Source organism: Penaeus japonicus, unplaced genomic scaffold (genome assembly GCF_977035675.1).
Source record: "Penaeus japonicus unplaced genomic scaffold, GWHDUDI00000001_assembly GWHDUDI00000027, whole genome shotgun sequence".
In the NCBI taxonomy this organism is placed as follows: domain Eukaryota; kingdom Metazoa; phylum Arthropoda; class Malacostraca; order Decapoda; family Penaeidae; genus Penaeus; species Penaeus japonicus.
The window spans coordinates 29,451,126-29,464,745 of record NW_028234429.1 but is presented as its reverse complement, the minus strand read 5'-3'; the positions used below and the strand labels follow the sequence as shown (position 1 = coordinate 29,464,745).

Sequence of the window (13,620 nt, the reverse complement as noted above, 5' to 3'; positions counted from 1 at the left end):
ATTTGTACCCTTTGGCTCATGCTGGAGTAAATCTTGCCGAACCTCACAATATGGTTCCTTGAACTGAAATCCTGCTTAATTGAAAAGTACGGCGACTTGGTACACAACTTTAGCCCATACCTGCATGGCACCCATCGACACCTGTCCTCCCTTGATGTCAAGACCCATAATCATGCCCCAAGTCCTCCAGCATTGTTGCCACATTTTTTCTTTTGAACACTTTCCAACATGTTAAAGGGAATCATCATCAGAAAGCAAAGAAGCCCCATGACTGTATGCATCGACACAGTTGTTACGGATGACATGGATTCTAGACTCCAATGCATCTGATGCGTCCTACTTCGTTACACTGTTTTTGTTTTATTTTGTTATAGTAAGCAAAATGACTTGATATTGTCAAATAGCAGAATAAAGGAACATGTATCACCTCTGCTGATATTTGTGGGAGATTTGATTATCAATGATTGGAAGATTGGTGTAGTTTTGGATTAGTCATTTGTTATCTTTGTTATTGTTAATATTTTTTGTTTCTTTTTATATGGTTTTTAAATATTATTATCATCGTTATTATCATTATTATTATTATTATCATTATTATTATTATCATTATTATTATTATTATCATCATCATCATCATCATCATCATCATCATCATCATCATCATCATCATCATCATCATCATCATCATCATCATCATCATCATCATCATCATCATCATCATCATCATCATCATCATCATCATCATTGTTATTGTTATTTTTATTTTTGTTATTACTACTACTACTACTTCTACTACTACTTCTACTTCTACTTCTACTTCTACTTCTACTTCTACTTCTACTTCTACTTCTACTTCTACTTCTACTTCTACTTCTACTACTACTACTACTACTACTACTACTACTACTACTACTACTACTACTACTACTACTACTACTACTATTACTATTACTGTTACTACTACCACTACCACTACTACTACTACTACTACTACTACTACTACTACTACTACTACTACTACTACTACTACTATTACTACTACTATTTTTATTATTACTACTACTATTACTATTACTATTACTACTACTACTACTGCTACTACTACTACTACTACTACTACTACTACTACTACTACTACTACTACTACTACTACTACTACTACTGTTTCTACAACTACTGTTACTATTGCTATTGATATTGATATTACTATAACTGTGTTTTTTTTTTTATTATTGTTGTTATCATTATCATTAACATTATTGATTATTTAATATTATTATGATTATATTAATCAAGATTGTGATTATGATTATCTTCATCACCGTCATTATCATATCTGGTGATCTCAGTAATAATAATTATGATAGTTAAATGAGAAGTAATGATGATAGGTACAGTTATTATTGTCATTATCTTCATTGTCATCATCGTCACTTTGAATTTTAGCATTATCGTTGTGGTTGTTGTCATTGTCATTGTTATATTATGTGGGTCTGGGTCTGCATTTAAGAAATGTGATTTAGCAATATTGTGGAAGTTGAAAGCTTGTTGACCTCTCTTGTGAGTCTCTTCAACATATAGAATTAATAAACGTACCAGTACAGGCCTGCCTCATTAAAATTCAAGCAAGACCTTGTTGGAGATTTTAAGGTTATGTATATATGATTTTTTTTTCTTGTGCTGGTGTTTACATTCTCTTTAGGGTCTGCTTATTTGATTTTTATCTGTATGTTGTCATTTGTGATGTATATCTAAAGAGAGAGAGAGAGAGAGAATGAGAATGAGAAAATTGAAAATGCAGGAAAAAGACTAGTCTGCTGACATTTTGCTGTAATTATGACTGAAGTAAAAGGTGAAACTATCTAGCCCTCTAATATTTTGCTAAGGACAAATCAGCTGATATTGGCCTCATCCACCTTGAAGTGTACCACCTGTTGAGTCAAGATGTTCATGATTTGAAGGTCTTAGAGAAAAGGCCAGTGAAGAATGTAAGGTGAACAGTTTGCTGAGTGGAGAAGGGAGTCAGGGCTTTAGTATGCAGATATACTTCCTTGTTGTCCACTTGTATTTGTGGTCAAGGGTTTAGGAACGCTGATTGTCTCTTAGATTACATCTTTGGCATCCTTTTGTAGAGAGCTGAGCATCTGGTATCAGATTTAAAAAAAAATTCTGTCCTTGTTTTATCTTTGTTTTCTATCTTTTTTTCTTCTTAATGCTTCTACACTTGCCCCTCTCCTCCCCTGCTCCTAGTACTATGTTTTATCATTCACCTGATAGATTTGTTCTCTCCCTCGTTACACTGAACTTTTATGTTGATTTTTTTGTTGTCGCTGGATAAGGTTTCATAGATTAAGTGGGATGAGGTTTTGCATATGAAGGGTTTCACCCTAATGTTATTAGCTTTCAGAATATGAAGTTGATATTCTTTTTCTTTTTGAATCAGGTCATCATATCTCCTGTGATTATTTTGAATTCTTTGGTCATGAATTATGTGGGGTAGAAACTTTGATTTTATTAAGTGATGATAACAGATAATTAATGTATATGCTTAAATACTCTCTTGGTGCCTTTTCCTATGCTAGTTAAGTGGCTCTAATTTAATCATCTTTGGTTTTGATCAGTTTAGCAAGGAATTTAGGCTCTGTTGATTGGCACTAGAGTGTTGCTACCTAGGAAGAGCATTTCAGAGTGATTATGTGTTGCTTGCGGGAAACTGGTATTATGACAAATGGACATAGTGTTTCATAATGTTTATATGTAGGCCTTGTTTAACCTTTCAAAATTGGTATTTTGAAGACCAGCATCATAATGGTACATTAATAACAGGTTGAAAGGTTTTGTTATAATGAATGAGATGTATTATTTGTAAATGAATTAATGCAGTGCATAATTAACCTGCAGAAAAATGATATGATGAAAGTCCTTTGGTACTTACAGATAGCTAGAGGTATTTTTTTTTTATATAAAGATAGATTTTGTTTTGATAAAAATCTTTTACCTGGTATATTTAACCTCACACCTCCACCTCTCCATCGTGACAGATGCCACGTTCAAGGCGTCACCGATCTACAACTGAGCGGAGCCGTAGCAGGAGCCGCTCAAGGGACCGGGATCGAGATAGAAGACGGCGGCGCCTGGAGGATTCACCGAGTTACTCAAGGCAGAGGAGTCGTTCACGGACTAGAGGGTGAGTACACGATTTGTGGTACTGGATGTTGACAGGTGTGAATGTGTGGGGGGGGGGGGGGGCATCCAAAAATATTATTAGAGGATAGGTATATTTGCTTCTGATAATCAGTTTGATTTTCTCCTCTTTTGAGTGTTCTTTTATTTGATGGGATTATGTAGAGGCACGACTACTCCTCCTTTTAAAAGTTATTTTTTTTATGTGCCTACCTATATTTATCAGGAGGCTTTACACTTTCATGGTATTGTTGTTTTTGTGTTCCACCTAGGATGGGCTTTTTATTCTTGTAATTTTTTTTATTTACTTACTATATTCCTCTCTACTAAGATCTTCTTTGTATTGTGTTTGTTGTTGTCAGAATATCATAAAGTACTTCTGTCTTAAATCATCATCTTTTGTCAGTTGGTGAGTAGGCCTATGCACTTTTGGTATTTTTTGGTATATTTTTGGGTATTTGCTCATTCCCACCTTAGACAAGTTTTTGTTTTCTCTCTTGTTTTAACTCTTCTCCTATGGGAAGGTGATCTTTATCTCTGTCTCAGATTTTTACCTTCTATTATTTTTAGAAATAATAGATTGTCTCCACAGGTGGTCTTTTTCTTCTTTATTATCCCTACTGTTGTTATTTTTGTTTTATTTCTGTATTGGAGGATTTTATTTTATGGTTACTTTCTCTCAGACATTAAAATTTTTTGCTTCTCTTCTCTTTATTCCCCTCTCTTCCTGCACTATTATCCAGCTTCGTCTTCCGTGCTTCCATGAGGAACTTCTTTTTTTTTATGGTGTGTAATTAGTTTCATCCAATGAACAGGGGGAAGATCAGTTAAAAGGTCAAAGGTCAAGTTTGCAAGAGCAAGTACAAGAAGTTTGCACCAGCTGCTGCGAAGGTCTTGTGCATGCGTGTATGTATGTAGCTTTGTGGTAGCCTTTTTTTTATGAGGACTTTGATTAATGATTATTGATTGTATCGATCATGAAAGATAGATTTTATTTTGTTTTTACTTTTTAAAGGCCTTTATTTGCGGGTTCTTGTTGTAGGAGGGACAGTTTTTTTTCTGTGATGAATGGTTGTAAGAGGAAGGAGGGTGAAGAGATAGTATGACTTAAGTGGTTGATTTAGGGGATATTAAGTGAATAAGTGGGTGAGTTAGTGAGTGAGGTAGATGAGGAAAGAGAGGTGGGTTAAAGCACAAAGGGGGAGTCAAGGTGGCTGTGATATGGGGAGATGGAGGAAGAAGAGGTGTATGATAAAGAGGAAAAGAGAGAAGTGGTTATGATAGAAGACAGATTCGAGAACGGAAGGGAAGACATCATGCTATCCAGAGTGAGTATCTTATGAATGAGTGATTCATGTGGGAAGGACAGAGAGAAATGAAGAAAAAATACTAAAGACGAGGTTTTAATTCCGACCAATAGATAGAGAAAGGAGAAGAAAGGAGAATAAAATAGAGAGAAACGAGCAACGAGTTTGTTGAAGTCACCCCCAACTACCTGACTCTTTTTCTACCTTCGTGTCATTTAACCATTTTCTTTTATGCTGTGGCGAAGGGGGGACTCTTTTAATCTAGAGATTAATATCCTTAACCGTCACATGTTTCCGGTATTTGTACGAATTGTGTGAGAATTTTATGGATTATAAATCTAGATGCATTTTAGATGTATATTTTGTATAACTTTATCAAAATTATGATAGCAGTTACCGGAAGTGAAAAATCTTCTTTAGTCTGTCATGGACTCATCAGTAAACTTCAGACGAAAGTTATATAACATCAGACGTAAAATTAGAATGAGTATAATTTGAAAAGTACATTGCATTATATAAAAGTATATATGTAGCGCAAATTACTTACCCTGTTAGAAACCAGTTAAACTCTCCAGTCATCTATCTAATCTGGCGATTTTTTTTAAGTAGGCCATCACTTTTGACACGATGACAGGAAAACCCACTCAATGTCAAACCTCATTAGAAAGATGGGACCCACAGTTTCGAAATGTGGTATCGGTGTCAGATTTTAGACCTGAAGCGTATTAAAGTTTTTAATTCGAAACTATTAAGTTCGATTGTTGTTTTGTCTTGTTGATTTACGCTTGTTAAATTTGAAGTGTTTGTCAGTTAAGATTTTAAGAACGGGGAAAACACTGTGAAGAGGTACCGAGAAAAACGGTAAATGCAACTCAAGTGGTTTTGCATAGGTGGCAGGGATGATGGAAATATTTTTCACTAGGAAATGATTGGTTTCATTGAGATACCAGAATATTAGTCATTGCGATTCTCTGATTTGTCTTCTGATGGCCCGGAGAGAGGGAGGGAGAGGGGGAGATAGAGATAGAGGGAGGGAAGGAAGGAAGAAGGGAGGCAAGGAGGGAGGGGAGGAATGAATTAATGAATTAAGGAAGGAAGGAGTGAAGGAGGGAGGGAGGGAAGGAGAGAGAGAGGGTGTGGGATCAGCTACTGTAAGCCAGACCGAGTCCTACAGCAGCGAGTCCTACATCGCGAATTATAGTTATGAATATTCTTAATTAATTATATCCCAGAAATTCATTCTCCTCCCTCTCCCTATTTGACACAGACTACGCCACTTCTCACCTTACCCCCTCTCTTTCCACATCCCCCCACTCTCCCTATCCCCATCTCCCCTACACTCCCTCTCTTCCCTTCTTTCCCTTTTTCCCTCTTCCCGTTTTTCTCTTTTTCACCCCTTCTCAACACCCTTTCCCCCTTACACTCCTCCATCTCCTCCTCCCCTCCCTCTCCTCCTCCTCCTCCTCCTCCTCCTCCTCCTCCTCCTCCTCCTCCTCCTCCTCCTCCTCCTCCTCCTCCTCCTCCTCCTCCTCCTCCTCCTCCTCTCCTCCTCCTCCTCCTCCTCTCCTCCTCCTCCTCCTCCTCCTCCTCTCCTCCTCCTCCTCCTCCTCCTCCTCCTCCTCCCTCCTCCTCCCCCTCCTCCTCCTCCTCCTCCTCCTCCTCCTCCCCTCCCCCCCCCTCCCCCCTTTCCCCCCTCTCCTCCCTCTCCTCCCTCTCCTCCTCCCCTCCCCCCCTCCCCCCCTGCCCCATTACGAAATCCACAATCCGCTATCGATAGGCATGAGGGAGAGAGATAAGGAAATGGAATCAAACGAGACGGTAATGAATTCCGGCGAGGCGTCCCCCTCCCCCCTCCCCCTCCCCCCTCCGCGGCCATATTCGAGGTGTGAATATAGGGAGAGGGGGCGGAGGAGGGGAGAGGGAATAGAGAAGAAGTTGAAGAAGAATATGATAGAGAGGGGGATGTATGGAGGAGAGATAGTGAAGGAGGAGAGGGAATGGAGGTAACGGAGAGATAGGATAAGAGAGGGAACGAAAGAGGGGAGAGGGACCGGAGGTGGAGAAGATAAAGATTGGAAGCTATGGATGAGACGGAACGAAAGAAGGATGAGAAAAGAATCAAATGAGAGAGAAGAAAGAACGAAGAAAAAGGTGATAAAAATTGAAAGAAGGAAGGGGGAAGAACGAAGCAAGAAAAGAGGTGGCGGACGAAGGATTAAGAGAGAGACCGAGAGAGAGCGGGAGAGAGAGAGAGAGAGAGAGAGAGAGAGAGAGAGAGAGAGAGAGAGAGAGAGAGAGAGAGAGAGAGAGAGAGAGAGAGAGAATCCATCCGTCGAGTGACCCCGGATCGCCTTGGCCGGGGAGCTTCGCGGGGATGTGGGAGGCTCTCTCACCTTGACCCACTCTCGCTTGACCGTATATGGGGGAGTATTGAAGGGGTATGGGGTGAGGGGTGGGGGGCTGGTCTGTAGGGAAGGGGCTATGGGGGGGAGGGATGATAGAGAAATCACGCTACCCCCTCTCCCCTCTCCCCTCTTCCCTCTCCCCTCTCCCCTCTCCCCTCTCCCCTCTCCCCTCTCCCCTCTCCCCTCCCCCCTCTCCCCTCCCTGCCTCTTTCGTGGCGTTGCCTCTCTTCCTCTTCCTTACTTCCTCGCTCGCGCTCTCGATATATTGGTCTTCCGATCTTGTTTTTTTATTTTTTATTTTTGGTCTTGATCTTGCGTTCCCTGTCCATTTCTCTCTCTCTCTCTCTCTCTCTCTCTCTCTCTCTCTCTCTCTCTCTCTCTCTCTCTCTCTCTCTCTCTCCCTCTTTCTCTCTCTCTCTCTCCTCTCTTTTCTCTCCTCTACCTTTCCTCTCCCTCCCTCTCTCCCTCTCCCTCTCCCTCCCTCTCTCTCTCCCTCTCCCTCTCCCTCCCTCTCCCTCTCCCTCTCCCTCTCCCTCTCCCTCTCCCTCTCCCTCTCCCTCTCCCTCCCTCTTCCTTTCCTTCTCCCTCCCCCTTCGGTATGCTCTTTCTCTGCCCTTTTTTCGTTTTTATTTCTCATTTATCTTTGTTTTACATTGTTGCCCTCATTTACTATGTTTTGTGCTAAATATTATCTCTTTAATTTTTACTCTTTCCCTCCCTCTTACATTTTTAATCATCGTCCTTGACTTCACGTTATGCACCTCCTACCGCTCTGCTTTCTTGCACGCCTGCTTGCCTGCCTGCTTGCCTGCTTGCCCTGCCTGCTTGCCCTGCCTGCTTGCCCTACCTACTCTGCCCTATTTGGTCTGCCTGCTCTACTTGCTCACTCGTGTGCCTGCCTGCACAGGGCTTAGTGATTACTCTAGGTGACTTCCGCTTCGCGTGGGAAGAAGCTAGAACAGGCTCCGCTTATACGTTCATTCATTCGTCGTATTTTTGTTCATTCATTAATTCACTCATTCATTTGCTGATTATTTGGGTTAGTTATTTACTTGTTCATCGATTGGTTATTCATGAAATAATTCTCGTGCATTCATTCACACATTCTTTTGTTCTTTCACTCATTCACTTAGTTATTATTTCCCTCACTCATTAATTCACACCCTCATTCATTTAATCGCTCACACATTTCACTTATTCAAGCGCTCGCTCATTTCGCTCACTCATTCACGTAATCGCTCACTCACTCATTCATTCACCTCGGGGGATGCGAATGAGGTAGGACTGGTGGAGTGCGTGTGTGTGCGTGTGCGTGTGCGTGTGCGTGTGCGTGTGCGTGTGTGTGGGGGTGGGGGTGGAGGTGTAGATGCCTTTTATTATCATTTTATACGTTTCGCAACTCTCTCTGTTTATTTTAAGGTTTGTATATCGCGCTCGGGATATCCTCCTCGCCGTCTCCTCTTGTGTGGGTTTGTTTATAGTGTCTGGGTTGTGTTGCTTGTCTCGTGTCTTTTTTCCCCCCTCTTATTCTCCTTCCTTTTACACTCGGATGTCTTACCTTTTTCTTTCCCCCGTCATTTATACTCCTCTCTTCTTTCCCTTCTTCCTTTTAGGTCTCCCATCCTCTCTCGAAGTATTCTCTCCTTCTCTTATCGTCTCCTCATTTCTCTTATCTTCTCCTCTTCCTCCTCGTCCTCCTTCATTTCTCTCTTGTTCTATTCCCCATTCCCCTGTCCTCTCTCTCCCTCTTCTACCTTCTCCTCTAACCTCCTCTCTATTCTTCCCCCTCCCCTCCTCCTCCTCCCCTCCTCCCCACCACCTCCTCCTCCTCCTCCTCCTCCTCCTCCTCCTCCTCCTCCTCCTCCTCCTCCTCCTCCTCCTCCTCCTCCTCCTCCTCCTCCTCCTCCTCCTCCTCCTCCTCCTCCCCTCCCCTCCCCTCCCCTCCTCCCCTCCTCCTCCTCCTCCACCACCTTCTCCTCCTCCACCTTCTCCTCCTCCACCTCCTCCTCCACCACCTTCTCCTCCTCCACTTCCTCCCTCTCCCACCCTCTTCCTCCTCCTCCTCCTCCTCCTCCTCCTCCTCCTCCTCCTCCTCTCATCCCCCGTTCTCTTACTCTTCCTCTTTCTCCTCTCCTCCTCCACTCTTCTCCTCTCTTTCTCCTCTTCTTTCTATTCCTCCTCCTCCTCCACTGCCCCCCTCCCCCCTCCTCTCATTCTCCTCCCCCTCTCCTCCTCCTCTCTTTCTCCTCTCTTTCTCCTCTCCTCCTCCTCTCTTTCTCCTCTCCTCCTCATCTCTTTCTCCTCTCCTCCTCCACTCTTTCTCCTCTTCTCCTCCCTCGCTCCGTCTTCTCTCCTCCTCTTCCTCCTCCGTCCTCTCCCCCTCTTCCTCCTCCGTCCTCTCCCCCTCTTCCTCCTCCGTCCTCTCCCCCTTCCCCCATCTCCCATCTCCTATCTCCTATCTCCTCTTATTTCTCCTTGCCCTCTTCAGTTCTGGGTTTCCGCGTATGCTAATGAGAGAAAATCGTATACATTTACATGTCGTTTTACTTGCTTAACTCGGCGTCTCTCTCGAATGTGCGCCGGAGCTCTAATGGTCCGTAGTTGCGATGGCTTGAATGTCCCTCTTTTGTGAGAAGGGGTTGTGTTGGAGGGGTCTTGTTGGGGTTGAGGGAGTGAAGTTTTGTGGGCGTTGAAGATTGGTAGAGGGAGTAGGAGAGGGTGTGAGAAAGGGAGTGGGGAGGAGTGAGAGTGAGAGTGAGAGTGAGAGTGAAGACAGCGACCAGACAGGCAGACAGATAGGTAGAGAAGACCGACAGACGCGGAGGAGGATGGCTGGAGAGGAAGATTAAGAGGTCTAGGCAAGTCAGCTGATTTGACTCGCTCTCCCATCCTCCTACCCCCTCCCTCCCTCCCGCCGTCCTCCTCCAGCATTATTATTAATTCGTGCATCAGTCACTGCCAGACGAGCTGTAAAGTGACCCCCAACATCGGCGGTCATAATTCATCGGCCACCGCGTTCGCAATGGCCCAAAACAAGATCGGCGACGGCGGCTGCGGCAGCGGCGGCCTCAGGTAACTTCCGGTCCCGTTCTTCCGGTCTCTTTTGCATAAGCGGCCGGCCGCCCGTCGCTTCCCCTCCTCCTTCCCCCTCCTGCCTCCTCCCTCCTCCCTCCTCCCTCCTCCCTCCTCCCTCCTCCCTCCTCCCTCCTCCCTCCTCCCTCCTCCCTCCTCCCTCCTCCCTCCTCCGGGTCTCTTGCCGTGATTTCCGGCTGGAGGGCGGTCAGGGCGGCGTGCGGCGGATGGGGGGGTGGATGATGATGGATGATTGGAGTGGATAAGATGGTGCTATTGACGCCGCCCAAGGAGGGGGGAGAGGGGAGGGAAGGGGATATGGGGTCTAAGGGGATTGCTGTCAGGGTGCGTAGGAAAGGGTTAATCGGCAGGCGGACTGATAGATGGAGACAGACCCTAAGACGGAAAAATAGACGGAGAGGAGGAAGAGAAGGAGAAGGAGAAGGAGAAGGAGAAGAGGAAAAACAATGACAGTCGCGCGAAGAAGAGAAAGAGCGAGATGAAAGGAGAGGTGTGGGCCACATAAGCGAGCAAAGTAAGGTAAGGGTAACACCGCCGTCCGTGGCAAGGTGTGCGGCCCAAACATGGCACGTCGACCTCCATCAACAGAATTCAGGTACCCACCCCCTCCCATCTCCCCATCCCCTTTCCCCTCCCCTCCCTCCCCTCTCTTTTCCCTCCCCCTCCCCCTCCCCCTTACTGCTCGCTTGGCCTCCGCTCGACAAGACCTTTTCAGCGTGTGTTTAATGGCCTGCCTCCGTTTCAAGGTCCTGTTTCCAAGTTCTGTTTGCGGATTTTTCTCTTTCCAGGTTTTCCGTTTTTGCAGAAAGGAAAATGAGTGGATTGGTTTTGTTGGGTAGTTTAAGGATTTTTTTTTTGTTGTTTTTTATTTGTTTGGAGTGACGGGAGTGTTCGGTTAGTCTTTTTTGTTTTATTTGTTTGTCCATCCATATCGAGCTTGTGATCGTGATTTCACTAACAAGCACACGCGACGTGTTACTTTTCGTGCATACATAGGAGTAATATAGTGCGTGCTCTAGGGTGCCAGAGCGTGCTTGCAGTCACTGCTTGCGTGATTTTATTGCAAGGTTGCCTTTTATTTCTTTATGTTCGTTCGTTTTTTCTCATTTTTATTCTTTCTGCATCTGCTTTTCTATGTTTACCCCGTTTTTTATCCTTTTCATTTCTCACCCTCCTTTCCTCTGTCTCTACCCCCACTCTCTCCCTTTCTCTTCCTTCTCTCTCTCCCTCTCTCTCCCCCTATCCCTCTCCCTCTCTTTCCCTCTCTCCCCCCTATCCCTCTCCCTCTCTCTCCCCCTTCTCCCTCTCCCTCTCTCTCCCCCCTCTCCCTCTCCCTCTCCCCTATCCCTCTCCCTCTCTCTCCCCCCTTTCCCTCTCTCTCTTCATCTTTCCCTCTCTCTCTTCATCTTTCCCTCTCTCTCCTCATCTTTCCCTCTCTCTCCTCATCTTTCCCTCTCTCTCTTCCTTCTTTCCCTCTCTCTCTTCCCCCTTTCCCTCTCTCTCCCTCTCCTTCTCTTCCCCCCTCTCCCTCTCTCTCTCTCTCCCTTTCCCTCTTTCCCTCCCCCTCTCCCTATCTCTCTTCCCCCTTTCCCCCCCCCTCCCCCCCCCTCTCTCTCTCTCTCTCTCTCTCTCTCTCTCTCTCTCCTCTCTCTCTCTCTCTCTCTCTCTCTCTCTCTCTCTCTCTCTCTCTCTCCCCCTCTCCCTCTCTCTCTCTCACCTTTCCCTCTCTCTCTCCTTCTTTCTCCTTCTCTCTCCTCTTTCTTTTTCTCTCTCCTCTCTTTCTCCTTCCTTCCTCCCTTATCTCCCTCTCCTTCACCCTCTCTCTCTTCCCCTCTCCCTCTCTCTCTCTCCCCCCTTTCCCTCTCTCTCTCCCCTTCTCCCCCTTTCCCTCTCCCTCTCTCTCTCTCTCTCTCTCTCTCTCTCTCCCTCTCTCTCTCTCTCTCTCTCCCCCTCTCTCTCTCTCTCTCTCTCTCTCTCTCTCTCTCTCTCTCTCCCCCCTTTCCCTCTCTCTCTCCCCTCTCCTTCTCTCTCCTCTCTTTCTCCTTCTCCTTCCTCCCTCCTTCCTCACTTATCTCCCTCTCCCTCTCCCTCTCCCTCTCCCTCTTTCCCTATGGACGCCGATTTATGGCGTGTGGCGGTGGTAGGGACGAGTTTACAGGTTTTGATTGGGATGGACTCGCGGTCGGGTACGAGGGTTGCCCTTATTTGCATGGAATTGATAGTTGGAATGGACTGATATCTGGGATATTGGGGGAGGGAAGGAGGAGTGGGTGGAGGGGTGTGTGTTTGTGTTTGTATTTATTTATTTATTTTTTTTTTGTTTTTCTGTGTGTTTGTGTGTGTGAGGGAGATTGATGAAGAGAGAGAGAGAAAGAGACAGACCGACAGACAGACAGACAGACAGACAGACAGACAGATTTTCTTTTCTATCCTATTTTGTTTTCTGTCGGTGTATGAACGGAGGGGGGGGGGGGGGCTGGGGGCACAGAGAAAAGGTAAACGAGAAGGCATTTATACCTTGGCATACATTGTCATGGCTTTCTTGCGTGCTCCCTCTTTCGCCTTTTTTCCTACTTCAATTTTTTCTCCTTCGCCTTTTTCCTACTCCTCTACGTCCTCTTCCTCCTCCTCCCTCCCCCACATCCCATTTATTCCTCCCTACTTTTCCTTCACCTCCTCCTCCTCCTCCTCCTCCTCCTCCTCCTCCTCCTTCTCCTCCATCACCCTCACCTCTTTTTTTTCCTCCTTGCCATGACTCCATCGACAAAGTTTACATTAGCATTTCTGGTTTACGGCGTGAGGACACCCGCTGTTCGAGCATAGGGATGTTAGAAGAAGAGGGGGGGGGGGGATTCGGGGAGTTGGGGGAAGGGGGGGGGTTGAAGGAAGGGAAGGGTTTAGGGAGGACTTGTGAAGGAGGGAAGCGATGGTGATTGTAGTGTTGGTGGTAATGACGATGGTGGTGGTGGTTCAAAGATAGATCGGTTGGTGGGGTAGGAGTTAGGTTAGTGGAGTTGGGGTGTTAAGGGATCGTAAAGAAGGATGGAAAAAGAGTGGAGATGATGATGATGGTGATGGTGATGGTGATGATGATGATGATGATGATGATGATGATGATGATGAAGGAATGGATAAGGAGATTGAAGGCGGGAAGGGAAGGGGATGGGGTGGGTGGGTGGGTGGGTTGGAGGCAGTTTTATCAAGGGATTCGATTCGATTCAGCTGGGTAGATGATTGTGTGCGTGTGGGGGGTGGGGGTGGATTCGGGGTCCGAATTTAGGAAATTTGTGTCGCAATAAGGAGGAGGGTAAAGAAGAGGAGGAGGAGGAGGGTAGGGTAGGGTAGGGTGTAGATGGCAGTTTAGAAGGGAGAAGGAGGCAGGGTAAGGAAGGGAGAAGAGAGGAGAGAGGTAAATGTTGCTGAATGTCATTGGGGTGAACAAGGTTAATGTATTCGCTGTAGGGGCTGCCTGCACTTTGCCTCTTGTCTTTTTTTTATTCATTGTTCGAATCGTTTGCCTGTTAGAATTGTTCCAAGTTGGGTTTATTTGCCTCTGCGTTTGTTTTGGAATTTTAAAATGCACTCCAAAGGATATTGAATGAATAACTGCAATCATTGTTTTAGCTGCAAAA

General features: G+C 45.4%; 1 long non-coding RNA gene across 1 annotated transcript in view; it reads left to right on the top strand.

The window, feature by feature from the left end:
• Positions 1 to 2,728: 2,728 nt before the first annotated feature.
• The window catches only part of LOC147468641 (uncharacterized), a 208,508-nt gene continuing 197,616 nt past the window's right edge, over positions 2,729 to 13,620 (top strand). Inside the window, exons 1-2 of the long non-coding RNA XR_015192400.1 lie at positions 2,729 to 2,757; positions 3,042 to 3,187. This is a non-coding gene — a long non-coding RNA (uncharacterized LOC147468641). The remainder of the gene's footprint in view (positions 2,758 to 3,041; positions 3,188 to 13,620) is intronic.